The 26,084-nt window shown below is 43.8% G+C and overlaps 1 protein-coding gene across 10 annotated transcripts in view; it reads right to left on the bottom strand.

Annotated features, from left to right (window-relative positions):
- myt1lb (myelin transcription factor 1-like, b) overlaps window positions 1-26,084 on the bottom strand; it is a 180,203-nt gene that overhangs the window by 37,551 nt on the left and 116,568 nt on the right. The gene's annotated exons all lie outside the window — the stretch shown is intronic.

Raw genomic sequence — 26,084 nt, forward strand, 5'->3', positions numbered from 1 at the left:
AATTGACTATGAAAGACAACCTGTAGCCTGATTAATTGAATCTTGCCAAGGCACCTCAGATTTTAATGTATTCTCTGGCTCCCCTCGGCAGCAGGGGGGACAGATCCTAATCGGATAATCTGTGCATTCGCTCAGGCTATTGATCACAGGGGTTTAATCCATTTCACTCATCAAACATCTGAGAGCCCCAAGCTGCTACCTAGTCCCCCAATGTAAGATGCATGTGTGGGATTTTAGAATGTATACTACTGTTTGTACATTTATGTATGAGTTTGTGAGTGTGTGTGGCTATGTGCACAAATTTGACACAAATTCCACACAGTCAATTATTATGAGTCAATCAAATAAACCCCCTGTCCAGGTTGAAATGTAAGACAGCAAAACACACTTTGGGCATGTTCACTTGGCTGTGAAATATCCGCAGCTCCTATTTTTACAACTTCTGGACATTTTCCTGGCTCTGCATTACTTAGAGTGAGACTTGATGTGAGTGAATGGCACTGGCTGAGGCTCACAGTCTTCCAAACTGATTTCTATTCCCTGTTTTTCTGTTTTTCATTTCATTATGTCCTTTCCAATATCCTATCCCTTCTGCTCTCGCACTACTCCTCTCTCTATCTGTCTCTCTTCAGTCCTGGATGTCTATCAGTCAGCCAGGGTCCAGTCAGCTGACAGGCTCAATCTTGCTCAGCCCAGAGATTCCTTAATGGTCTGACCCCCTGTATCCCCCGCATCAGGCCTCATTTCGTTAATCTAAACTCATTCCCTGCCTGACAGCTAGACCTCTCTAGCCCAGGACAGTGAGGGTTTGTGGGACAGGGAGGGAGTGAGAGTGTGTGGTGCGGCACTGTGATCAATAGTGCTTGTGACCAAACATCTCAAAAGCATATTAAAATGCCACTCATCCTGCCCCTCCATTCCTGGCCCTCTCAAGGGCTGGTCTCAGCAGGTTAGCAGCTGGCAAGGCAGGCGGCTGGCAGGAGAGAGGAGGAGAATCCGTGTATCATTCGTTCATCCGTTTTTCAAAATAAAACCAAAACCAGAAAAACGAAATAACGACTCGTTTTTTCAATATTTGTTTCCAGACCCAAAACGAAAAAACGGATAACGAATCGTTTTTCCGATTTCCGATTTTGTGCACTATTGGAAAATGGATAAAACGGATAACGGGCGATTCTCCAATTTGGAGAGTTTAATTTGACGCAAGCCCGGACCCGGAAGTGAACTTTGGCCTTGGAGACGAGAGAGAAGAACGGCGGCAAACAGAGTGACAGAATAACCAGAATAACGCTTGGTATCGTGTTGTTAGTACATGTTAGCACCGCTTTGATTCAGACATTCACAGAACCTCCTCTGCTGTATATTTCTCCTGTTTTCTTCTTGCCATTGTTGATAAAAACTCCACGATCAGCCTCTGTGTTGCCTGCCGGCTGCGTCCTGCGCGTATGTGCGTAAACTCACTGGGCAGTCCGCAGGGGGATATCTCGGCAACCCATTGGTCAATTTTGATGATCGACACCTCTATCAACCAGTCAGAGTCATGAGATTCGGTCGCTACCACCAGTTACCTTAAATGCCCATATTACAGCTTGGGGTTTAAATTGTGTTTCTCCCCCGTCATTTTGGTATGAAATATGTTGGGATTGGTGCTTCCTAGCGATGATCATCTGTAGCGCACGTATCTGACACTGCCCCTTGTAAAGGGGGCTCTCGTGATGAACAGGCTAGCCTGAATGCTGTTACTTTTGCCTATATTCATATGAAGGACCAGCCACATATGCCGACACATCAGTTCTACGCACCTCAGAATTAATAACACAACAACCCAAATAAAACAGAGCAAAATAACAGAAGACTTGTTCGGAGCCCTGGACCTGACATGGAGAAAAAAAAAATTAATTCGTGCGAACGAAATACTAATTCGTGGGAACGGAAATAATTAATTCGTGGGACCGAAATACTAATTCGTTCCCACGAATTAATCACAGGGTTATGCTGCTGCCGATCGCACGTGGCACAATGCTTATTGTCAACAAAGCAGCGACACACAGCCACATAGGCAAGCACAGTCTTTGATAAGTCTGTGTGTGTGGGCGTGTTTACACATGGCTGCTGACAGACAGGAGCGAGAGATCAGACGAGAGTCACAGAGTTGCACAGCTGACCATAGCTTTTATATAACTGTGTCTCTGGTGAAATTCATAACTTAAACTACAGCATTGGATCTCACAATAGTGCGTTTTGGTGCCATTCCAATTTCAATTCAATTCAATTTTATTTGTATAGCGCCAAATCACAACAGAAGTTGTCTCAGGACACTTTCCATATAGAGCTGGTACAGACCAAGCTCTTTTATCTACAAAGAAACCAACAATTCCCCCATGAGCAAGCACTTGGCGACAGTGGCGAGGAAAAACTTCCTTTTAACAGGCAGAAACCTCGAGCAGAACCAGACTCTGGGTGGGCGGCCATCTGCCTCGACCGGTTGGGTGAGAGAGGAAGAGCAAGAGAGGGAGAGTCAGACAGACAGACAGACAGACAGACAGACAGACAGACAGACAGACAGACAGACAGACAGACAGACAGACAGACAGACAGAATGCAGTCAGAGAGAGAGAGAGAGAGAGACAGAGAGACAGAGAGACAGACATGCAGTCACAGTAACAGTGACAGTGGATGTAATAATAGCAGTAGCAGTTGCAGTGGATGTCAGGCAGGGCCAAGGCAGGAGACGCAGCTGAAATCCACAATCCAGATTCAGCCACTGTCCATGGGAACCTGCAAGACGACAAAGCACAGAGACTCCGGGGAAGGAGCTAAGTTAGTAACACGCCGTGGTAGGACATGAGAGCGTGCGGATGGAGAGGGACAGAAGGACAGAGGAGCTCAGTGTATCTTTGGATGTCCCCCGACAGTCTAATCCTATAGCAGCATAACTAGGGGCTGGTCCAGGACAAGCCTGAGCCAGCCCTAACTATAAGCTTTATCAAAAAGGAAAGTTTTAAGCCTACTCTTAAATGTAGAGACAGTGTCTGCCTCCCGGACAAAGACTGGAAGATGGTTCCACAGGAGAGGAGCTTGATAGCTAAATGCTCTGACTCCGGTTCTGCTTTTTGAGACTTTAGGAACCATAAGTAGACCTGCATTCTGGGAACGCAGTGTTCGAGTAGGGCAATAAGGTACTATGAGCTCTTTAAGATAAGAAGGTGCCTGGCCATTTATGGCTTTGTAAGTAAGGAGGAGAATTTTAAATTCTATTCTAAACTTTACAGGGAGCCAGTGCAAAGTGGCGAGTATTGGAGAAATATGATCTCGCTTCCTGGTTTTTGTCAGAACATGTGCTGCAGCGTTCTGGAGCAACTGGAGAATATTCAGCAACGAATTTGGGTAGCCTGATAGTAAAGAATTGCAATAATCCAGCCTGGAAGTTACGAATGCATGGACTAGTTTCTCTGCATCATTTTGAGACAAAATATGCCTGATTTTTGCGATATTACGTGGGTGAAAAAAGGCAGTCCTTGAAATTTGTTTTACATGGGAGTGAAAGGACATGCCTTGGTCAAAGATGACTCCCAGATTCTTTACAGTGGTGCTGGAGGCCAGCGCAATGCCATCCATAGTTGCTATGTCATCAGAAAGTGACTTTCTAAGATGTTTAGGGCCTACTACTATAACTTCAGTTTTGTCCGAGTTTAGCATCAGAAAATTGCAGGTCATCCAGGTCTTTATGTCATGAAGACATGCTTGTAGTCTAGTTAACTGACTGGTTTCTTCCGGTTTCATTGATAAATATAGCTGGGTATCATCTGAACTGGGTAACACGAACTCAAACATGAGCGTAATTTTAACCGCACTTCGCGTGTTTCGGTATTGGGTTAAAAATGATGTTCCAGCCTCCAGGTTGATTGGTGATGAGACACCGGTGTGCCGCTGCGCTCTTGGAGAGCGCGGTGAAGCGGGTGGTTGCGCGGAGCACCTGCACCTCCCACCTGCTTGAATGCGCACTCCGAGAGCGCAGCGGCACACCAGTGTCTCATCACCAATCAACCCGGAGGTGACAAGATGGCTCCAAACAGATCGTTAGACTCCACCAATCCGTACGGAAATGGTCTGCAGATCCGGCAATGAACAGCTGTGTGTGTAGTTTTGGAACAAGTGGATGCACGCTGCACTGACCATAACATCATTTTTAACCTAATGGGACCGAAACACGCGAAGTGCGGTTAAAATTACGCTCATGTTTGAGTTCGTGTTAAATAGGTCTCTGTACAGCGGAGGTCGGCGATATGCATATTAAATTAAACAGGACGATCTCCTCTACAATGTGGTATAAAACACATGGCACCAAAACGCACTATTGTGAGATCCAATGCTGTAGTTTAAGTTATGAATTTCACCAGAGACACAGTTATATAAAAGCTATGGTCAGCTGTGCAACTCTGTGACTCTCGTCTGATCTCTCGCTCCTATCTGTCAGCAGCCATGTGTAAACACGCCCACACACACAGACTTCAAAGATGTCAGGCGCATTTCTGTGCAAAATAACCACAACAAACACTATTTACTACATTAAATTATCTTTATTGATTGTCCCATCTTATCTGATGACATATCAAAGACTGTGCTTGTGGCTGTGTGTCGCTGCTTTGTTGACAATAAGCATTGTGCCACGTGCGATCGGCAGCAGCATAACCCTGTGATTAATTCGTGGGAACGAATTAGTATTTCGGTCCCACGAATTAATTATTTCCGTTCCCACGAATTAGTATTTCGTTCGCACGAATTAATTTTTTTTTTCTCCATGTCAGGTCCAGGGCTCCGAACAAGTCTTCTGTTATTTTGCTCTGTTTTATTTGGGTTGTTGTGTTATTAATTCTGAGGTGCGTAGAACTGATGTGTCGGCATATGTGGCTGGTCCTTCATATGAATATAGGCAAAAGTAACAGCATTCAGGCTAGCCTGTTCATCACGAGAGCCCCCTTTACAAGGGGCAGTGTCAGATACGTGCGCTACAGATGATCATCGCTAGGAAGCACCAATCCCAACATATTTCATACCAAAATGATGGGGGAGAAACACAATTTAAACCCCAAGCTGTAATATGGGCATTTAAGGTAACTGGTGGTAGCGACCGAATCTCATGACTCTGACTGGTTGATAGAGGTGTCGATCATCAAAATTGACCAATGGGTTGCCGAGATATCCCCCTGCGGACTGCCCAGTGAGTTTACGCACATACGCGCAGGACGCAGCCGGCAGGCAACACAGAGGCTGATCGTGGAGTTTTTATCAACAATGGCAAGAAGAAAACAGGAGAAATATACAGCAGAGGAGGTTCTGTGAATGTCTGAATCAAAGCGGTGCTAACATGTACTAACAACACGATACCAAGCGTTATTCTGGTTATTCTGTCACTCTGTTTGCCGCCGTTCTTCTCTCTCGTCTCCAAGGCCAAAGTTCACTTCCGGGTCCGGGCTTGCGTCAAATTAAACTCTCCAAATTGGAGAATCGCCCGTTATCCATTTTCCAATAGTGCACAAAATCGGAAATTGGAAAAACGATTCGTTATCCGTTTTTTCGTTTTGGGTCTGGAAACAAATATTGAAAAAACAAGTCGTTATTTCGTTTTTCTGGTTTTGGTTTTATTTTGAAAAACGGATGAACGAATGATACACGGATTGAGGAGGATAGGTGACAGGGAGGAATGAGAATGGGGTGCAGGAATGTAAAGAGGGAGAGCTGCTGAGGGAATTGCAGACAGACACAGGCCATCAACCCTCTCTCCCTCTCTGTCCTGCAGTCCTGCCTCAATACCTTTATCTTAACCACAAAGTCTTAAGGCAGCATTTGCTGTTAAGCCTTGAGCCACAGCATCGCTCTGTGGTGACTCACTCTAAAAAAAAATTGTTCAATGCTTTACAACATCAGCTAATGGATAACAAATAACAAATGCTTGGCTGTGAGTTTTTCCATTGTATCAAGGAGTCCGGTGCACTTTATTAGTGATACAGTGCACTGAACCACTATTGTTCTTCTGCGTGTTTCTTCTTCTTCTTCTTCTGTACAAATTTAGATTCGCTACTAGTCCTACAGTTTTGAGAGCACCCAGGCGAATTATATATCAAAACGTGCGGTTCGACCGGGAATGGTGTGCTATTATTTTTCTCTACAGAATACACGAAAAATTCCCATAAGAAATGAATGGGACGAGCCGAAAAATGCGAAAAAATCTCCCCCTTTTTCAAAGGGCTACTGCTCTGGCATACTTTCACCTAGAGACGCCGTTCCAACTTTAAAATGTAGACACAAGGCTCATGTATTGGTGTATTAAGTCTCGTTTTGATAGGTCGTATAGTTTTTGAGCAGTCGCCGTTCAATGACCATGAGCGTTTTGGGAGAAATTGTGAGTTTATAATGGGTGTGTATTGCACGGAATGTTCGCGCTGAGTGGAGGGGATTAACTGCCAGAGTGGAGAGAAGCTCTGAAAATTGTCTGAAATTTGTGCTCCTCCAAAGCACAAATTTTGCTCTACACACGTGGAAATTTCCAAAGTTGTAGTGCTGATTGCGCTGATTCTCACGATGTGCCTGGCTAAGCGATAGGACTTACGATTTTTGAGTTCTCAGCCTCTGACCTCGCCCATAAGGTCCAATACAAATCAAAAACAGGAGAGACAGAAACCAGCCATTGTTTAACTTGCTCTAAAATCGGCATTTTTGAGCCCAGCGAAAAAAGAAAGTGATCAGCTTGTACAGCAAAGCCTCGTGGCTCTCATGGTGAAGAAATTTTGGCAATAGGAGTTTCGGTCTAAGCGTGAGAGGCATTTGTTCGGAGGGTGTGCAGAGGCCAAATTCAGACGTTTCTCAGACTCTCGCAGAGCCAAAGTGACTCGTCACCACGGCGACCGCTGGAGATTATAATGGGTGTGTAGTGCACGGAATGTTCGGGAGGGAGCAACTGCCAGAGTGGGAGAGAGCCAGAAAAAACTCCAGATTTTGTCTCTTTCCACACTCCTCCCAGCCACAATTTACAGTCTACACGCATGATTTTCTCCAAGTTTGTAGACAAATTTGTTCTGTCTCTCACAATGTGCTTAAAAACTCTTAGGGGCTTACAGAATTTGAATTAGCAGCCTCCAAATGCGGCCATCTCTGTCTCTGCTCCTCATTGACTCCAATACAAAGATTTTCTGAGAGAAGCAGAATGGACCCCCGTTTTAAACTCTCAAGCGTCTGCGAAATATCGACTTCAGAAACACCAAAATCACACCGAACCGTTTGGGAAGTCCTGATAACGATGACGGTCTGTGTTTTGTTCTGATAGGAGCTACCGTTTTGTCAGCAAAAGCCCAAATGTCAGACCAATGCAGAGGCAGACAATCACTTTTTCTCCATCTGAATGCATAAGTGTCTGCTGCCCTGATAGCAGGTGTCTGTGTGTCTGCACCTGTGTCTGAGTGGATGACATCATGGATCAGGCCATCTCAAATTGCTGTGGCAACCTCTGAGCCTCAGTACTTCTGTGAGCACTACTCTCCCACATACACACACATACGTAGCTTCAGCTGCAGCTATGTAGTGCTTGCTAACCAGCCACAACCGAGCCTACTACTGGTCAGTTGTAAGTGTTAGTGAGGTAATGAGTGATGTAGGCCTGTTAGCATTAGCCACAATGCTAACATGTTAATGCTAACATGAGGTCCTATAAACTTGTTGGTGCATGGAGGTTTGACTATTGATGTCAGGTTGTTGTGTTATCATGCTAATGTTAGCATGCTAATGCTAACATACTAACATACTTTAAAATGAATGTTCATTGCGTTCTAATGGTGGTTCAGAGGTTTTTAATGTGTTATTTGACATGCTAATGTTAGCATGCTAATGCTAACATGCTAACATACGTTAAAATGATTGGTAAAGGCATTCTAAGGGTGTTTGAGACCTTTTCAATGTGTTTTTTGACATGCTAATGTCAGCTTAGCATTGTCACTGATAGGCACGCGCATGGCCGGGCGTTTGCCACACGGCCCGGCATTTGCGCACTGTATCACTCTCCAAATTTGTCTAGTTACTTATTACTCTTCACCACCTCGTGGACAGAGGAGCAGAGCTCCTTTTACAATAGAGTGCTCCAGCTCTGCTGTCACAAGGACCGCTTCAGCAAATCATTCCTACTACGAGCCATCACACTGTACAACAGTAATTTAAACAGTTAATCTTTACCAACCTCACAAACCCCAATATTTCAATGTTACATATTATTTGCACTACTGCAATAATGCACAATACTGTTTATTGTTTACATTTATTTAACATCTGCAACTTACACATATTTTTCCTAGTACACAGTTTATAGTTCTGACGTGTTCTCTCTCTTAAGAACTGGTGTTAATATTTGTTTATATACTTAGTTATCTTGTATTTTTATTACATTATTATGATATTATATAATAAGTATTATGTATTATAATACATATTGTATAACTATATGCATAGTTATATTTTTAACAATTGCTGTTATTCTTGTTTATATAATATTATTTAGTTATTAGGGCTGTCAGTTTAACGCGTTAATTAGATTAATTAATTACGCTGCAAATTAACGTGCTATAAAAATTAACGCAAATAATCATGAGTGGCAAGTCAATGCGCAAGCATTTTAAATTTGGCCCTTTCAGTGACCCGTAGGCTGCAGTGGCAGGTCGCATCTTACCTGCGCCACTAGTCAAAAGCAGGGTGACAACAGACATGGATGCGACAACGGAGAGCAAGGCAAGCCTACTTGGACCTTTGAACGGCAAGTTTATTTATAAAAAGAACAAAGACGGGACTATTAACAAGAACGCAGTGATTTGTACCTTGTGTAAAAAAGAATTTTCCTATCACCATAGCAGCTCCAGCCTGAATTATCATTTAAACACTAAACATGTAGTTGCTGCTAGTGCCGCTAGTGCCGCTAGCTGCCTCACGGTAGCACTGTGAGCTCACTCCGCCAACCCACACTTGCTGAGTTAGGAAAACGAATGAGCAAAGCCACGATAGAAAAACTGACAAACTCAATTGCAAAGTGGGTTGCTGCTGATTGCAGGCCGATTTCAATCGTGGAAGACGAGGGCCTAAAAGAGGCGTTTCAGATAGCGTCATCTGACTCTAATTTCCAGCTACCGTCGAGAACTACAGTGATGAAAAGAATTCACCAGCTGTAATGTGAATGTCAGTGAATTGTAATGTCCTAGAATTCAAATTCTTTATTTGGGGACCTTTAGCAGATATGAGATTAAAATGCGATTAATTAGATTAATTAATTACAAATCCTGTAATAAATTAGATGAATTTTTTTAATCGCCTGACAGCACTATTAGTTATATTTTAAGAATTGTTGTTATTCTATGCTTATATGCTTAGTTATATTTATTTGAGAACATTCTTTTTCTCTTAATTTTATTCTCATCCTTATTCTTCTTTATTGCATATATTTTATGTTGATGTGTATGTTTAACAAAAGAATTTCCCAAATTGGGATCAATAAAGTAAAAGTCTAAGTCATTATTTTGGGTCAGGCAGGACAAATAACGGTAACTGAGATGTTTCAACATCTGACTATGCTAAAAGCTCAACATACAGTGGAACAGATATTTGGTTCTAATTTAAAAGCTCCTGTTCATCAAACACAAGTGTGGAGCATCTTGCTGTTGCTAGGTTGTTGTGACACCGTGAAAGGTGTATTTACCCTGACGCTCCTGGTGACTAAGCCACTGGAAGCCTCCACAGCTACTCCATCCCACATTCCCTGGCTTTGTCACTGTGTGATCTTGGACACAACATTCATCATCACAGGCAATGCATCCCACTCACTGCGTTTGGCAATTAAAATTCCAGAAATAATTTGGTGTTATTTATACTAACAAGGAAAAAAATCATGCAGGCATTGTACAGAAAAAGTAATGGATGAGAAAATACAATAGTTTCCCTTGCTTTGTCCCTTGGCAGAATTGCAATATCTGCCAAGGCACAAGAGGAGTGTGTGGCACTGGAGGCACCAATCAAAGAAGAAAAGAGCTTCAGGTCACAAAAATACCACTACCTATTTTATGGAGTGGACATCCTCAGCAATTCTATTACATACTGAACAAATGGCCTTTTATTTCAGAAGAAAACCTTGTGGACAAGTTACATTTCTGGAGCACTAATGTGAGGCAGTGGAGTGGAGTGGCAGGAAAGGGAGAGGACCCGTTCGGCTTATTTTGGCTAACATTTGAGCAACTGCTGGAATGTAACAGCATTCCACGATGCCTTTATTAGCAGTCATACTAGTGGCTGTTCTCAGCAAGGGCAAAGGCTTAAGCCAGTCATTAGCATCACATACTATTTGTCTCTCTGATGCAGGGATGGAGCTGCTGTTGCCTCTTCCTCTGCCTCCTCTCACGGCTGCTTTTTTGACTCCCCTCTTTCGTCATCTCCTCCTGTCACCCAATATTCTCACCTCATATTTTCCCCTTCCCTGTTCTCACCCATCACAACCTCACCTGCTCCTTTTCTTCTACAAATACACTTTCTCCATCTCCTTGATATATATCTTTGTGTATATATTACCTCAGTCCTTCTCTCATGCCAATTTTTCTCCATCTTCCCTTTACTTACTCTAGTCACCTCTTCTTCCATGTCTCATACCTCTGCCCTTCAACTTAAGCTCATTGTTGTCTCTCCAGAGCAGAGCAGACTAAAGAAGGAAGGAAGGAATGCACCACCTCTGGCTGTGCCCCCTATCCAGCAAGAGGATCTATAGACACGTGTGGCGGAGCCCTGTCTCCATGGTGATACCCTCCGGAAATCCATGAGGGATTTGCCATCCTCTCAGCCAGCCAGTGAGGAAAGATGAGAGGTGGGAGGGAGAAATGGAGGCTATAGGAGGGAGACATACAAGAGAATGTACCTATGTTTTTGGGCATGGGTATATATTTCTCTTTTGTGAGCACGCAAAACAGAGAACTCTATAGCAGAGCAGTTGAAAAAAGAAAGAGAGATGTGTATGAGTGTGTGTGTGTGGGGGGGGGGGCAGGACAGAATAAAAGACAGTGTCTTGATGTAGGAGGCTCAGCACATGTGAGACGCTACAATTTGGGGCGTTTTCAGACATTTCAGCTTTCATATCAGCTGTTATTCTCTCTCTCTCTCTCGGCCGGCAAGTTCGAGCGGCTGACACGGCATCATGCCATCAAGCTGCTGCCGGCCGTGCAGTGCTCTGTGGAGGAGGCAAGTTTGGTAGGGATGTGCGATACCACTATTTTTCCTTCCGATCCAATACCAAGTAATACCAAGCCTAATATCCCGATACTGATACCGATATCGATACTTTTAGATGTTTACTTGTGTATATGAAAATGATGACTTTTACAATGAACATTTGTGAATGTAATTATGAACAAATTAATTTATACCTCTGTATAAGAATTAAACAAGTTGCCAAATATCAGACTTTGTTTCCTCTTTAATCAGAGCAATTAAAGACAATCTGAGCAAATCACATTTTTTTTTTAAATCTCTCATAAAAATGAAAATAAGAACAGTTGCTCTGACTTGCATATAATTCTTTTTGGACCAGACACAGTGGTCAGAACTTGACAGAACTTGAACTTCAACAACAAAAGTCACATTCTACATTCTCTGTCATTTCCAGTTTATATGTTTTTGTTGAGAAACAACAGCATGTTGACATGATCCCCTTTCAGTCTGTTTCTTCTCTGGCTCACTAACTCTCCTGCCTTGGAAAATAACCTCTCTGAGGGTACAGATTCCGAGGTACTTGGCAGCAAGTTTGCTGAGGGACGGGAAGGTTTGCTCGTGGCTTTGCCACCAAAGTAATGGGTCCTTGTCCCTTGGAACTGGCTTTTCCTCCACATAGCGACGCATTTCAATAAGTGCATCGGCACCTGTTGTGCGGTGCTCTTGGGCTGCCAAAACCTGAGTGTCAAAATCAGCCCATATACCTTTTTTCACCGGAGCAGAACTGGAAGAAGCTGCAGGACTCCCTGGTGAGGCAGAGCTTGGCCCAGGTGCTGAGGCAGCTGCTGGTGGGGCTGCAGAAGACAGGTCTGAGGTTAGCTGATAAGTTTCCTGCATTTCAGTGAGGAGTCGCTTTGTCTTTGTCTTTGTCACGGAATGCAAGGTTTTTAAACCTGACATCCAAGAAAGTGCTGGCAGCAAGACTGTGGCAGGTTTCAATCCCATGGAATCTACGTTGACATTGCAGGGCCAGCTCTGCTGAAAGAGAGCTACCTTGATGCTCAGTGGCTGCAGTTGCTCTGAGAAGTAGTGATACAAGGGGGATTATTTTTGACACAGAGACATATTTTTCTGCTGAAACCTCTCTTGTCACCTCTTCAAAGGGTCTCAAGGCCTCAACAGTTAGGTGGATCGTGGAGAGCTCCTCATGATTTAAGCAAAGGGAGTTCTTCCCAAGTAGACAAAGGGCTGTGGTCACTGTTTCCCTCTGTTCATGGAGTCTCTCTAACATGTAGAAAACTGAATTCCACCTTGTTTCCACTGATTGGATCAATTTATGCTCTGCAACCTTCAGTTGTTTTTGGATCTGCTTCAGCTTCTCTGTAGCCCTTGCACTATGGTGGAAAAAGGAGACTATGTTGCTGCATTTTGTCAAAAGCTGAGCAACTTCAGGGATCGCCTTTATCCCATCTTTTATGATGAGGTTTAAGGTGTGAGCAATGCAAGGGTAGTGCTTCCACCCAGCCTTGTGAACAGCAGAAACAATATTAGCACCGTTGTCTGTGACAACTGCTATCACCTTCTGAGTTATGGCCCACTCATCTGTTATTCTTTTCATCTCTTGACTAATGTTGTCTGTTGTGTGCTGACCATGGAAACATCGAGTTTCCAAAACAAAGTCTTGCATTTGCCAGTTGTCAATGAAATGACAGGACACAGTCAAATATGCTTCTGTGGTCCTTGAAGTCCACATATCTGTTGTGAGAACCACGCTGTGTGCACGTTGTAGAGCTGCCTTTACTTTCTCATTACAGCTGTTGTACAAGTCTGCAATTGTGCCTTCCATCATATGTTTGCGGCTTGGGATTCTGTAGTGTGGATCAAGAGTCTTAACAAATGCGTTAAAACCTCTGTCTTCTACTATTGATATTGGCTGTTGGTCCTTGACAATCATTTCTCCCAGACTTCTTGTAATCTCTGCATCTCTTTGGGAGTCATCTATGAAAAATAAAAAATATTTTTGATGTACAAGGAGGTCATTTTATTAGAAGTATAACTCTCATACAACCAAAAATAGACTAAATAGCTACAGGTTTACTTGAAATGTGCCATTTAAGTAATAGAGTTGAATTGTACAAAGGATTATCAAACTTTTGTTGTGAGACTGAATTGTGCTAAGATGATGGCAGGAATACGAGTTAAATTTACTACATATTGTTCAGAAAGGCAATATTTTTTCCAACTACACGCTTAAATAATAAAAAATGCAAAATTGACAAAAATACATTATTGTATTTTATATAGGCTGAATTTATCTAATCTATGTGTATATGCCTGTGATGGGCACTGTGATGTATTTTAACTATATACCTGGATATTGCCTGCTTCTCTGTAGGGCTTCCATTATGGAGGTCTGTCTGGTTCGGGCGGCAGGTGTGGGGATATCTCCCTGAGCTCCCTGCCTCCTCTCTCTCACGCTCCTCTTCTCTCCTGCGCTGTAACTCATTGTGCTCTTCTACGTGGTTCAACTTCAAATGTTTGTTCAGGTTTGTGGTGTTGCCACAATACCTCACCGACTTTTTACACAAGTCACATCTTGCTTCAGTTGCATTTAGTGAGGTGAAATAACACCACACGAGACTTCGTTTTCTTTCTGCCATACCGCATCGTCTTTCTTTCTCCCCTGTGATGTTGTGACTGACAGGACTGCTGCTGCTGTGTGCGCGTGTATCAGTGCGCGCGAGCGCAAAGCTTGAGTTGAGAGCGGAAGCTTGAAGGAAAAGTAGTTCTTTTATCCGACACAAATATTGACTACAGATTTCACTTTTTACTCTTTTAGAATTGATTACAGATTCGGTGTCATAAGAGCATTAATATTTTTTGTGAAAGTGGACTTGGGATCGATATTTTGATGTGAAGATCGATTTTAAAAAACACACGTCTAGATCGGAAGTATGGATATTTCAGGATCGATACGCACATCACTAAAGTTTGGCGGTGGGGAAAGAGGTGGGATACGGGAGCGTTAGGTCGGCCTCCCGGATGAACGGAGCGGTGGTGATCTTCCTGGATAGCACGGAAAAAGTTGCCCAGGTGGTGGAGAGCGGTGTAGTGATACAAAACCCCTGGTCAGCCCGGCGTCCAGGATCATGATCTCCAACGTACCTCCGTTAATCAGGAACGAAGCGTTGGCCAAAGAATTGTCCAGGTACGGTCAACTGGTCTCACCTATAAAAATGGCGTCTTTAGGCTGCAAGTCACCGCAGCTGAAACACGTCGTGTGTCACCGGAGACAGGTGTACATGATCAGAAAAGACACGACAAATGACCCAAACCTGTCCTTTTCATTCCGTATGGACGGTTTTAATTATGTTGTTTTTGCCACCTCAGAAACGATGAAATGTTTTGGGTGTGGAGCAGAGGGACACCTGATCCGCTCCTGCCCGGAGACGGGGGAGCAGCGGCGGCCGTCTGCTGCCGGGAGATGGGAGACGCGCCGCCCCCACTGCTCTCTTGCGAGCAGTGACCATTGAGAACATCACTGTGATAACAGACAATAAGAAATCACTGAGGCAAAATAACCCCAAAGCAAGTGTGAGCAAACAGACGGAAAACAGGATTATTGAAATGAGTGAGGCTATATCGATGGTGGATGAAATGTCAGATGAAGAGTTCACTGTATCATCCCAGAAGAGGAAAAGCCAGTCCACACAGTCTAAAGTAAAAGCCAAAAAAGGAAAAGAAACTGAAGAAGAAGAGAGTGACCTCAGCCAAGTTCAGGAGGAACAAATGTATTCCCCTGAGGAAATTAAAAAGTTTTAGAGGTCACTAAAGGAGCCAAGCTCCCTTTAGTTGAAGAGCATTTTAAAAACTTCATTAGATCCTGCTGATCTAATGAAGGGGAAACAAGAAAATAACTGACAGCTCAGGAATTTTAACAGACCAGGAAGTATACAGACTAAAAAAACTCATAGTCAGGGTAAAAGACCAAATCATGCTGGAAAGTTATGATTTTTAAATATGGCTGCTTCTTTTACCTACTGACTTGTTTTTTCCACTGCTGCCTGTCTTAACCTAACTCTACATATGTGTGATTTTAACATCAGCATTTTAAACCTGAATGGAGCCAGGGCTGATTTTAAACTAGCTGCACTTTTTTAATTAATGGAGATGAAGAGGATACATATTATGCTAGTTCAAGAAACCCACAGCACGGAAGACATGGAGGCAGACTGGAAGAGGGCTTTTAATGGGGAGGTAGTTTTAAGCCATAAGTCCAGTCTGAGCGGAGGGGTGGGAGTTTTATTCTCAAAAAACTTTCTACCCTTAAAGTATGAAGTAGAGGAAATAATTCCAGGTGTGCTGTTAAAAGTAAAAGCCACATATGAAAATGTTGTTTTAGTGTTTTTAAATGTCTATGCCCCCACCAATGGGGTGGAGAGGATGCTGTTTTTAAACACTTTATCAAAAACTGTAAAAGACTGTGGCTCTGAGGATTTTACATTTTTAGAGGGTGATTTTAACTGCACCACAGATCCTACCCTGGACAGGAATCACCCAGAGCCACACCCAGCTTCTTCCCACAGGCTCAGACGGCTCATAGGACAACAGGAGCTGTCTGACCTGTGGAGGGTTTTTAACAGCAACACTAAACAATACACCTGGACTCATTCAAGGGGAAACTCTTTATCATTAGCCAGACTGGACTGGCTTTATTGTTTTAAACACCATTTTAATATTTTTAAAAGGTGTTTTATCCAGCCTGTGGGATTTTCTGACCATTCCCTCATCTCCTGCTCTGTTTTTATTAAGAATGTACGTTTTAATAGTGCCTACTGGCATTTTAACACAGGCCTTTTAAATGACCAGGCTTTTAGAATGGCTTTTAATGCTTTTTGGTCTTCCTACAGAGAGAGCAAACCTGCCCTCTCCTGCCTCCAGCAGTGGTGGGACTTTGGTAAGACCCAGGTCTGCCAGTTGTGTCAGCAGTTCACTCGTGGCGTCACAAGAGACCTGGCCCAGAGGATGGAAGATCTAGAGAGTCAGGTAGAAGCTCTACAGTTTCTGGCATCTGGCATCATTTAGACTCCTTCAACTCCAAAAAGTCGGCCATAGCCAACCTGTTGGGCGTTTCAGCCCAAGGGGCTTTGGTCAGGTCAAGGTTCATGAACATCTCCCAGAGGGACGCTCCCTCCCAGTTTTTCTTTGGGTTGGAGAAAAAGAACGGACAAAGGAAGATCATTCATTCTTTACAAACGGGTAGCGGCTCTGAAGTCTCAGACTCGGCTGAGATCAGAAAGCATGCTGTCGGTTTCTACGAAAACCTCTTTAAGAGTGAGTGGTCAAGTAATCCAGATGTGCACAGCACCTACTATAGAGATCTCCCTCAGGTGAGTGAGAAGGACAACTCCCTGCTGGCAACTGACCTTACACTGGAGGAGATCACAAAGGCCGCAGGGAGCCTCCAGAATGGCAGAGCTACGGGGATAGACGGCCTGCCAGCAGACTTCTACAAAGATTTCTGGTCTATCCTAGGGTCAGGCCTGCTGGAAGTCTTTAATGAGAGCATGATGAAGGGGAAACTGCCTCAGAGCTGCAGGAGGGCCGTCATCACCCTGCTGCTGAAGAAGACAGATCTCCAGGACATCAAAAACTGGAGGCCGGTGTCCCTGCTGTGCATGGATTACAAAATCCTGTCCAAAGCTCTAGTCCTGAGATTAAGGGAGGTGATGTCGTCCATCATCCACCCAGACCAGACCTACTGCGTGCCAAACAGGCTTATTAGTGACAACGTCATTCTAATTAGAGACATTTTGGACCTCTCTAGTTCATTGGCTGTAGACACTGGTCTCATTTTCATAGACCAGGAAGAGGCTTTTGACCGGGTTGAACACCAGTACCTGTGGCAGACTCTGGCTGCCTTTGGCTTCAACCCTGGTTTTATAGCCATGATCCGGGTTCTCTATGCTGACGTCTCCAGTATCTTGAAGATAAATGGTGGACTGAGTGCCCCATTCAGCGTCCAGAGAGGAGTAAGGCAGGGCTGTTCTCTCTCAGGTATGTTGTACACTCTGGCCTTTGAGCCTCTGCTCCACAAGTTAAGAAAGAACCTTGAAGGTGTGAAGTTCCCCCAGTGCCCGGTATCTTTTAAATTGCCAGCCTACACTGATGATCTTGTTGTACTCTTAAACACACAGAGAGATGTTGACTTTTTAACTGATACTATACGTGACTTTGGCTTTATCTCTTCTTTGAAGGTAAACTGGGGGAAGAGTGAGGCTCTGATGGTTGGAAAGAGGCTGCGGGATCATCTCCGCTGCCTGGTGGCCTCGTCTGGAGGAAGGGAGGGGTACATTACCTCGGGGTTTTTCTGGGGGATGAGACCCACTGTAGGAATTAGATGACTTACTAATCCTGGGAATCAGTCTATGAATTGTAAATCTCTTTATGGCCCTTTGTTCAAAGAGGTTCAAAGGACATTCAGTGGGGGACACTGTATAGAGGGGGAAGGTGAAGGTACAATTCACTGTACCTGAGGAGTTTATGGTATAGTATAAACCCTAAAGAAACAGGATGAGTGAATTCCCCCAAATGGTCATTGCTCTTTAGATTTATGATTACCAGGTGTGTGTGTGTGTGATAACCAGTTGTCCTTTTCCTGCTAACAGTATAAAAGCCAAGACATTGTGGAGATCTGGAGAGAACACTCTGCATGAGTCTTCCCTCCATGCTGCATGTATTAAAGAGACCTGATTCATCACATCGAGTCTGTAATTCTTCAGAGAATTAGCAACTCTCAACAAGTAACACAGAGAATTTCCCTTACACCACAAAAAGAAGAATTGGGATGATGTGGTAGAGAAGGTAAGGGGACTCCTCTGTAGGTGGAATTGGCTTGCACATAAAATGTCCTACAGGGGTCGCATACTAGTCATTAATAACCTGGTCTCGTCCTCCATGTGGCACCGACTAGCCTGTGTTGATCCTCCAGCCTCTCTCCTGACAGAGGTACAAAGGCTTTTAGTTGACTTTTTTGGGGGGGGCAGGATGCACTGGGTCCCACAGAGTGTCCTCTTTCTGCCAAAGGAAGAGGGAGGGCAGGGCCTTATTCATTTGGCTAGTCGGGGGGCTGCTTTCCGTCTCCAGTTCATACAGAGGCTTTTAACAGGGTCAGAGGATGTTCTGTGGAGGCCGTTAGCCCGGTGCCTCCTGCTCCATTTTAATAGCCTGGGCCTTAGTTTTAATTTGTTTTTAATGAACACCAGTGTCATGAGGAAGACATCTCTGCCTGGTTTTTATCAGAGTGTTTTTAAGGTCTACAACCTGCTGCAGAAGAAGAGAGAGGAGGAGATGGGCTCGCTGCACTGGCTCCTGCAGGAACCTGTCCTGCATGGGACCAAGCTAGAGGGGCCTGCCTGGGGAGGGACCGCCCTGTGCGGGAGGCTGGAGGAGGCCGGGGTCCTGACACTGGGTCAGGTGGTGGAGCTGGCCGGACCGAGGCTGGAGGAGACCCAACGTCTGGCGGCCAAGTTAAGCATCAGGTCATCCAGACTGACAGAACAGCTCCTCCAGCACTGGAGACACAAACTGAGCGGACACCAGTGCTCAATGCTTGAGGACTACCACGTAGGCCATCTGACCCTGGACCATGAGGACCCTTTCCTGCACATCTGTCTGCTCCTGGACCTGGAGGAGCTCGGTGGACCCCTGTTGGAGCCGGTGCAGCCCGTCTCCCTGGAGTCTGCCTCCGGAAAAACTTTTTATAGACTCATGGTAAAGACAGTGAACAGAAACAGACTGAACAGACAGACAGACACACCGTGGAGGAGACATCTGGGACTGTCCCCAGATGTCAAACCAGCCTTGGGATCAATCTACAAACCTCCATTCTACAAAGCTGTTTAAGAGGGCTTCCTGATGCTCACCATTCACTGACACCAAGACAGTGTGCCCCTCTTGCTCTACAGGGATTGGGTCAGAGTGTCAGGGAACTGAACACAAAAGGGAACACTTAGGCTGAATCCCATTTCACCCCTTGGCCCTCCCCCTCCGTTTTGCGCGTTCATGTGGAGGGGTAGGGGTGTCCCAATTCCCATTATGACGGAGGGGTAGGGGGAAGTGGTAGGGCTATGTACCCCTCCAAATGGAGATTTTTCCGAGGCACACTCCAAATGGAGGGGAACAACAGATTTCTCAGAATGCCTTGCAAGACCGGTATTTTCTCCATGAATAAAGTTTTAAAATGTACGAAAACCACTTTATTGTCTATTTTAATGTTGTTTCAATGTGTAGTGGTCATTTTCCTCATAAAAAACCCCCCGAAAAAAATCGATAGTAGTCGAGGCTTCAGTTACGTGGTTACCGTTGCCAGGCTGAATGCCACTAGCGGTGCTCTGTGGGCAGCCCTGATGATAATCTACAGTGATAACGTTATCAATAATAACTTCGGCAACCTCGCTGCTGGTATTCAGTTACATTGATAGTGTTATGGGATACAACATGCAGGAATGTCATACACAAATCAAATGTGATGGTAGCATGAGCTTGTCGCATCTGCCTACGCAGGAGGCAGCGGCGACTACTGATGACGGACGCGATTGTCGAAGGGGTGTCCCAATTCGGAGGGGTTGACTTTCGGCCCTACCCCTTGGCACCCCTTTACCCCTTGTCCCTTGCCCCTTTCAAGGGGCAAGGGACAAGGGGTAGGGCTAGAAAAGAGAAATGGGATTCACCCTTACTGTCTGGTTGCAGGGCATACGTACACTGATAGAAGTGTGTGTCTTGCCTAGAATTGGAAAAAGATTTCTCTCTGGAGTTTGGTTTACTGGGAGAGAACTGCCTGGTACTGAAATGAACTCTAACCTGAGCTTGACCACCCCTATCCCCCCACTGGACTTATTGTTAATGTTATACTTATTCAGCAAAGTAGCCCTCACAGCTGGAGGTGGTTTTTCTGCCCCAGTTCCCGCTGACAGGAAAACATCCACAAGCTGGGTGGCCTCTACTGTAGATTCCAGACCCCCAGCTCCGGGTCCACCATGCCCAAAAACTGTTCCAGAATCTTCCACAGTGGAGATTTTTGGTTTAACCAATTTGTTAAACTTCAAATGAACCTACAGTTAATATAGGGTTCACTCATTAATGTCCGGTGTCCCAAACCATCTTCTGTTGGTGTTGGCTGTGATCTCATATTTAGCCCTAATAACTTTTCAAATAACCTTTTAGTAATGTAATGCTAAAACAATACACACTGTTTTAAGAAAGTGTTTAACCTTTTTGGGGCTTGTGGGTGGGTTCTGGGGTGAGAAGTTAGAATGTGCCCTGACTAAATTTGGTCCTAAGCAGCTCCCCACCCCTTCACCCACCCTCACCTCCCCACTTCATGCTCATGTCCCTCTGATACACTCCTCACTCACCACACATGATCTATTATTCCCTTTGATGTCTTTCCTTGGGGAGGTTGGTATATAAAAATGGAGAAAAAAGCAGGAGTGGGAAGAAAAAAGTGACACCCTATAATGTCAGAGAGGTAATCTGCAGCCCTGTCATAATATGCACAGGAGGTAAATAAGGGGGGACATTACAAAGGAAAAAAATAAACAAATATAATAAACAGAGAGAAAGGCATCATGAGGGAAGTGTAGTCCACTGTACATTTAGTGACCCTGGCTTTGAAATGCTATCAAAGTGAGTTGTAAGTTGCATTGGAAGTTTATATAGGGACAGAATATGCTGTAGAAAACAGACCTATTACTGTTTAATGTGCTAAGAAAGAGACTGTAATGTATACAGATAATATTGTATTGCTTTAATATTGTATTATTACACAAGTGAGTGTAGTTTTACAAGACAAGGAACAATGGTGTAAGAGCCAAACTGAAATGAGCCCCAACCCCATGCAGTCTCAAGTGTATAAGGTAATGACAGAACTGACAGATTCAACCAACTCTGTTCTTTTCACCCTCAGCCCACACTGCCTTTTTGGTGATATAAGGCTTTCCCATTAAACATGGAAATTTCAGTTTCTGTGACAGATACTTCACAGAGGGGGGTTGATGGCATAGACTGTTTTTTTGGAAGGGGAAGTGGCAGATTTTGATTAATGCGACCTTATCTGGTTCTGCACATGGAGGCAGAAGGGTTGCTGAGCTTGGTGGGGGTGGATGGCTGCCTGTTCACTTCTTTTCCAGGCATCTTTCTTTCCTCTATTTGAAATGGTTTCACTCACTTCCTCTTCATTTCTGCTACTGTCTTCTCTCCATGTCCACCCTTTTCTGGTTTGTGCACACACCTTCTATCTCCGTTATAATGTAAGCTGTGCTTTAACGTTTTGTAGTTACTTCGTGTGGCTTTCTGATAATTCTGCCTGATTTCCTTCTTAACTCTCTGTCCCCTCTTCACCTACTTAGTCTCTTCATCTATATATCCCTACTGCCTTTCCCTGGCCCACTACGACTTTCCCGTTGTTACATTCTACCTTCAGTTTCCTGTATTTTACATATGCACTGTATCCTCTCCTCTCCTCCCCTCCTGCCAGGCAGAGATTGAGGTGCAGTGGTGCTGCTCCTCCCTGTCGCTCCATCACCACCTGGCCCAGTTCCAATGCTTTTAGTGAGGGCTATCTGTCAAGCTATGAATAATACAGGCTCAAGGTTGGTGTTAGCTTGCTAGCTGGCTATGTGGAATCCAAATGAGGTTTACAGCAGGAAGAGAGCACTTGACTTTTAGCTTGCTACCATGATCTTGCTACCAAGACAGGCAATTACTCAGCCCACAGCCTCAGCTGCAATCATAAATGCAACTCTTCGCATCCATGTCGGCACACACGCACGCACGCACGCACGCATGCACGCACGCACACATGTTTAAGCAGACATGCACAACCCATCTCCTGATCAAAATACAACTAAAATTTGTCAGAGACAGAGTCTAAATAACTTTATTGCCACACATGACAGAAATTTTCATAGCAGAGTACTTCTTCATCCTTTCTGGCAGTGAAAAGAATGACCGTCTATATTCCATCCATCCATCCATCCATTATCTATACCGCCTATCCCTTTCGGGGTTGCGGGGGGCTGGAGCCTATCCCAGCTACAATGGGCGAGAGGCGGGGTACACCCTGAACCGGTCGCCAGCCGATTGCAGGGCACCGTCTATATTCACAAAATATATTCACAAAGTGCGCAGGAATAAATAAATGGCTCAAAACATTTTTGATAGTGATTTCATGGAGGATCATGACAAAATCAGGCCAATGATTGAAGATATATAGCCATGCTAAGCACACACAATTAAGAAAAGGAGATAATTTGTATTGCATTTTTTTTCAAGAAAGAAATTAGCATCTAAGTTAATATTTGGTGAGGCAAACTCAAAGTAATTAAAGGAACTGTTTTTGTCATTCTGGTAATCTATATTTTAGAAGCCACTGAGCTCCAAAGATCAGTGAATCAACAGTAGAGTTACTTCATCTCTTATCTGTTGATTAACAGGAGACCCACCGTCCACCTTTATCACACTTGTTCCACAGTTATGGAACAGGCTATCACATGTATCAGGTGTATGACACATGTATCGTCCCATAATTAGTTTTGCACTGACACATTCTAAGATGACAGTGTTAACCCATCCATCAATGTTTCTAATCATTCATTGGTAGAGTGTGGTGTGTAATTACAGAGTGCTAGGCAACGACAGGCTTCACAGGTAAAAATAGTCATGCAGAATGAGAGACCTCTGCATGTGTTTGGCATGAAGGAGTGTGTGCATGTGGGCAGGAGGACATGTGTATGTGGCTGTGGGCGCGTGTGTATGCATGCCTGCGTGTATTGTGGTAATGAGATCTAGTTAGTGATGCTCCAGAGTGTCTTATTAACAAATAATAACAGCACTCCTTTGTTTTTTACCTCTCCTCCCATCTATTATTCACACCTCACAGATTTACTCATGATTCATTTACAGGAGCATCTTGTGCAACCTAAGAGCTAAATGTCACCCAAAACTTCACTGTCTGATGGTGCTATGTTTATGACCATGTAAATTTCTGTGCATGAACTATATTTTGTATCATGTGCATGTGTGTTTTTCATTGATCACTGAAAGTAAGCATAGATGTATGTAAAGATGTCCGGCATTAGATGAGCAGTATTTACAGCAAAAATCCAACACTGCTGTTGCAACGTTAAAAAACTGGGACTTCAACAATCTAGCTTCATCTTTGTGTATATACAGAAGTGTGAATGATGGAGTGCTGTTGGAATAGTTGAGTTGGATCTTTCCAGATCAGTAATGAGGGCTGTAGTGAGGCCATTCTGCTATTCAACCCCCCTATTGTGAAATCAGCATGGCGCCCTGTGTACTTTAGTTGGATTCTCTTTCTGCTGAAATTGCCAGGTTGGAGAGAGGCACTCAGCTGGGAATGCTACTCTACATGTGAAGTAGGTTGTGCACGTGTGAGTTCTTAGGAGATGTGTGTATGGCTTCTATGTCTACATTTGTGTCAGTGCTCAGCTTCAGAGCCTATGTAGGTTTGAATCTGCATGTGAGTGTGCATGTGTGCAATTGTATTGCCCTTTGTTTCTCTCTCTTCAGGTGAAGAGTGTTCTGAAGGCACTGCTCCAGTTGAGGCCCCTTGAAGCCAGGCTGGCAGCACTTTACTCAGACAGAGGTAGACCTGCAGTACACCATCTGTCTGAGCAGCAAACACTTAGTTGACCATCAGACAGCAGCCAGTGGTGTGGCACCAGCAAGTAGCAGTATCGTACTCTGCAAATAATATCTGTCTCCATATTAATAAGTAATTTACTGTATTCTGTGAGAAAATGTCAGATGCATACAAGCCCAATTCAGGATAGATAGATAGATAGATAGATAGATAGATAGATAGATAGATAGATAGATAGATAGATAGATAGATAGATAGATAGATAGATAGATGCCAAAACCCCCCACCAAAACCAACAATGTGTCGGTATGTCGCTTAATACTTTCTGCATGTGGATTTGTCTGGGACTACTTTCAGCTGTGGATTAATCCACATTTGGTGGTCTAGTCTGATAAGTATTTCCTACAGCAGGATAGTGTATGTGAGACTGACTGAAAATAAACTACAATTACAGCAGGAATGTCACCCAGTGCAACTATGTGGCTCACCAATGTCTTTTTAATAGATTTTGGAACAGTGGAGCTTTTTGGCAGAGAAGAAGAAAACACATCAGGATATAAAGATAAAACTTGAAAGTGGTATCAGTTCATTGTTGTTTCTTCCTTTCCATTGCATTTGCCAACAATAATGAAAATAAAGCATATAATAAAGCAAGGAACCAAAACTGGCAAGGGACAAAGCAGGGGCGGAACAAACTTTCCCATTTCCATGTTTGATGATTTCACAGTGTGCTCAACAGGCTTTATTTTGTAAGTTTAATCAGACGTTCCTAACTAGATTTTATGTATTTATTATTGCTAACTTGACCACAGAGGCATAAACAAAAATTACACAAAAAGGGTATCCAGTCTCATATGTGTTGAGTTGGGAGTGAGAATGTGTTGAATGATCTGTCACTCTTATAGCCTTCCTACTTATCCAGGAACTCTTCTGCCAGTTTCTTGCTGATCTCATATCAGTCTGAATGCTTTGAGATCACAGTAGACAGAGCAGAGATGACTGTGTGCCTGTATGGTGTGTGTTTGTGTGTGAGGGAGTAAATAGCATACCAACTGTAGAGATGGCATTTAAGTGTCTCTCCTGTTGCAGTCCAACAGTACTGCAGACCCATTACCTTTGTGCCTATGTTTGTGTGTCCACCAGCATCTGTGTGTGTGCATGTGCTTGTGTGTGGTTACAAATGTGTTTCTGAACCATTCCTCCAATCAACTCCATGGTCCCATCTGACTCTGATCCTTTTCTCATTCATCATGCTCCTCTTCCTGTCTTCTTGCCAGAGGTCTTTGCTAAGGTGCAATTTAGAGGCTGCTGTTCTTTAATTTCTGCCTTAGTCAGCAGGGGCGTGGCTGCCCTGCTGACACCATGGATACAATCTGTCAATCATTTCCCCCAGCCAGGAAACTGCATTCAAAGTGTGAATAACTATTAGGTCTGCCTTGTGTGGTTTGAATTCAATGCCCTCTTGATTTGGCATAGAGAGACATATGTATTGAGAGATAAGGCCCTCCTCATCCCCTTTTGTTTTGTCTAATCTTTTTGACTTTCCTTTTTGACTTTCCTTTATTGTGTCCTCATTCCTCCACCCAGTTTTTATGGTATATTTTTCATACAATTGTACAAACACTCATCAGAAATGGAAAACCGTTCACACATAACACACATATCTCCAATTTACTGTAAATGTGATGATATTCTTTAGTCTGTTCAACATTCATTATATCCACCACACATAATACTAACCCAGAAAGCCACCCCTTGTTGCGCTGGCAGAAGCACAGTGACATACAGAGGAGAGATGACAGTGGGGGTGAAAGCAAGTGACTGAAATTTGAATTTGAATGTCTTTATTGTCATTGTACAACAAAATTTAAAAAATTCAGTCCTTAAAGTGCACACTAATAAATAACAAATAAAAATAAAGAACACAAGAGAATATAAAAGAACATAAGAGAACATAAAACATACCATACCACACATACAACATCTTCACATTCTGCAGTTATTGCACAATTTTGAATATTGCACAGGAAGATAAACTGTTCACATGTTTGCTGTATTTAGTGCAGTTATGGCTTTTGCATAGAAGCAGTTTTTTAGTCTGTTTGTCCGTGCTTTCAGTGTCCAGCATCTGTTCGAGGGCAGCAGTTCAAAGTGCGAGTGACCCAGGTGGGATGAGTGTCTGAGAATACTGTTA

This window comes from Chaetodon trifascialis, chromosome 14, assembly GCF_039877785.1.
Source record: "Chaetodon trifascialis isolate fChaTrf1 chromosome 14, fChaTrf1.hap1, whole genome shotgun sequence".
NCBI lineage: Eukaryota > Metazoa > Chordata > Actinopteri > Chaetodontiformes > Chaetodontidae > Chaetodon > Chaetodon trifascialis.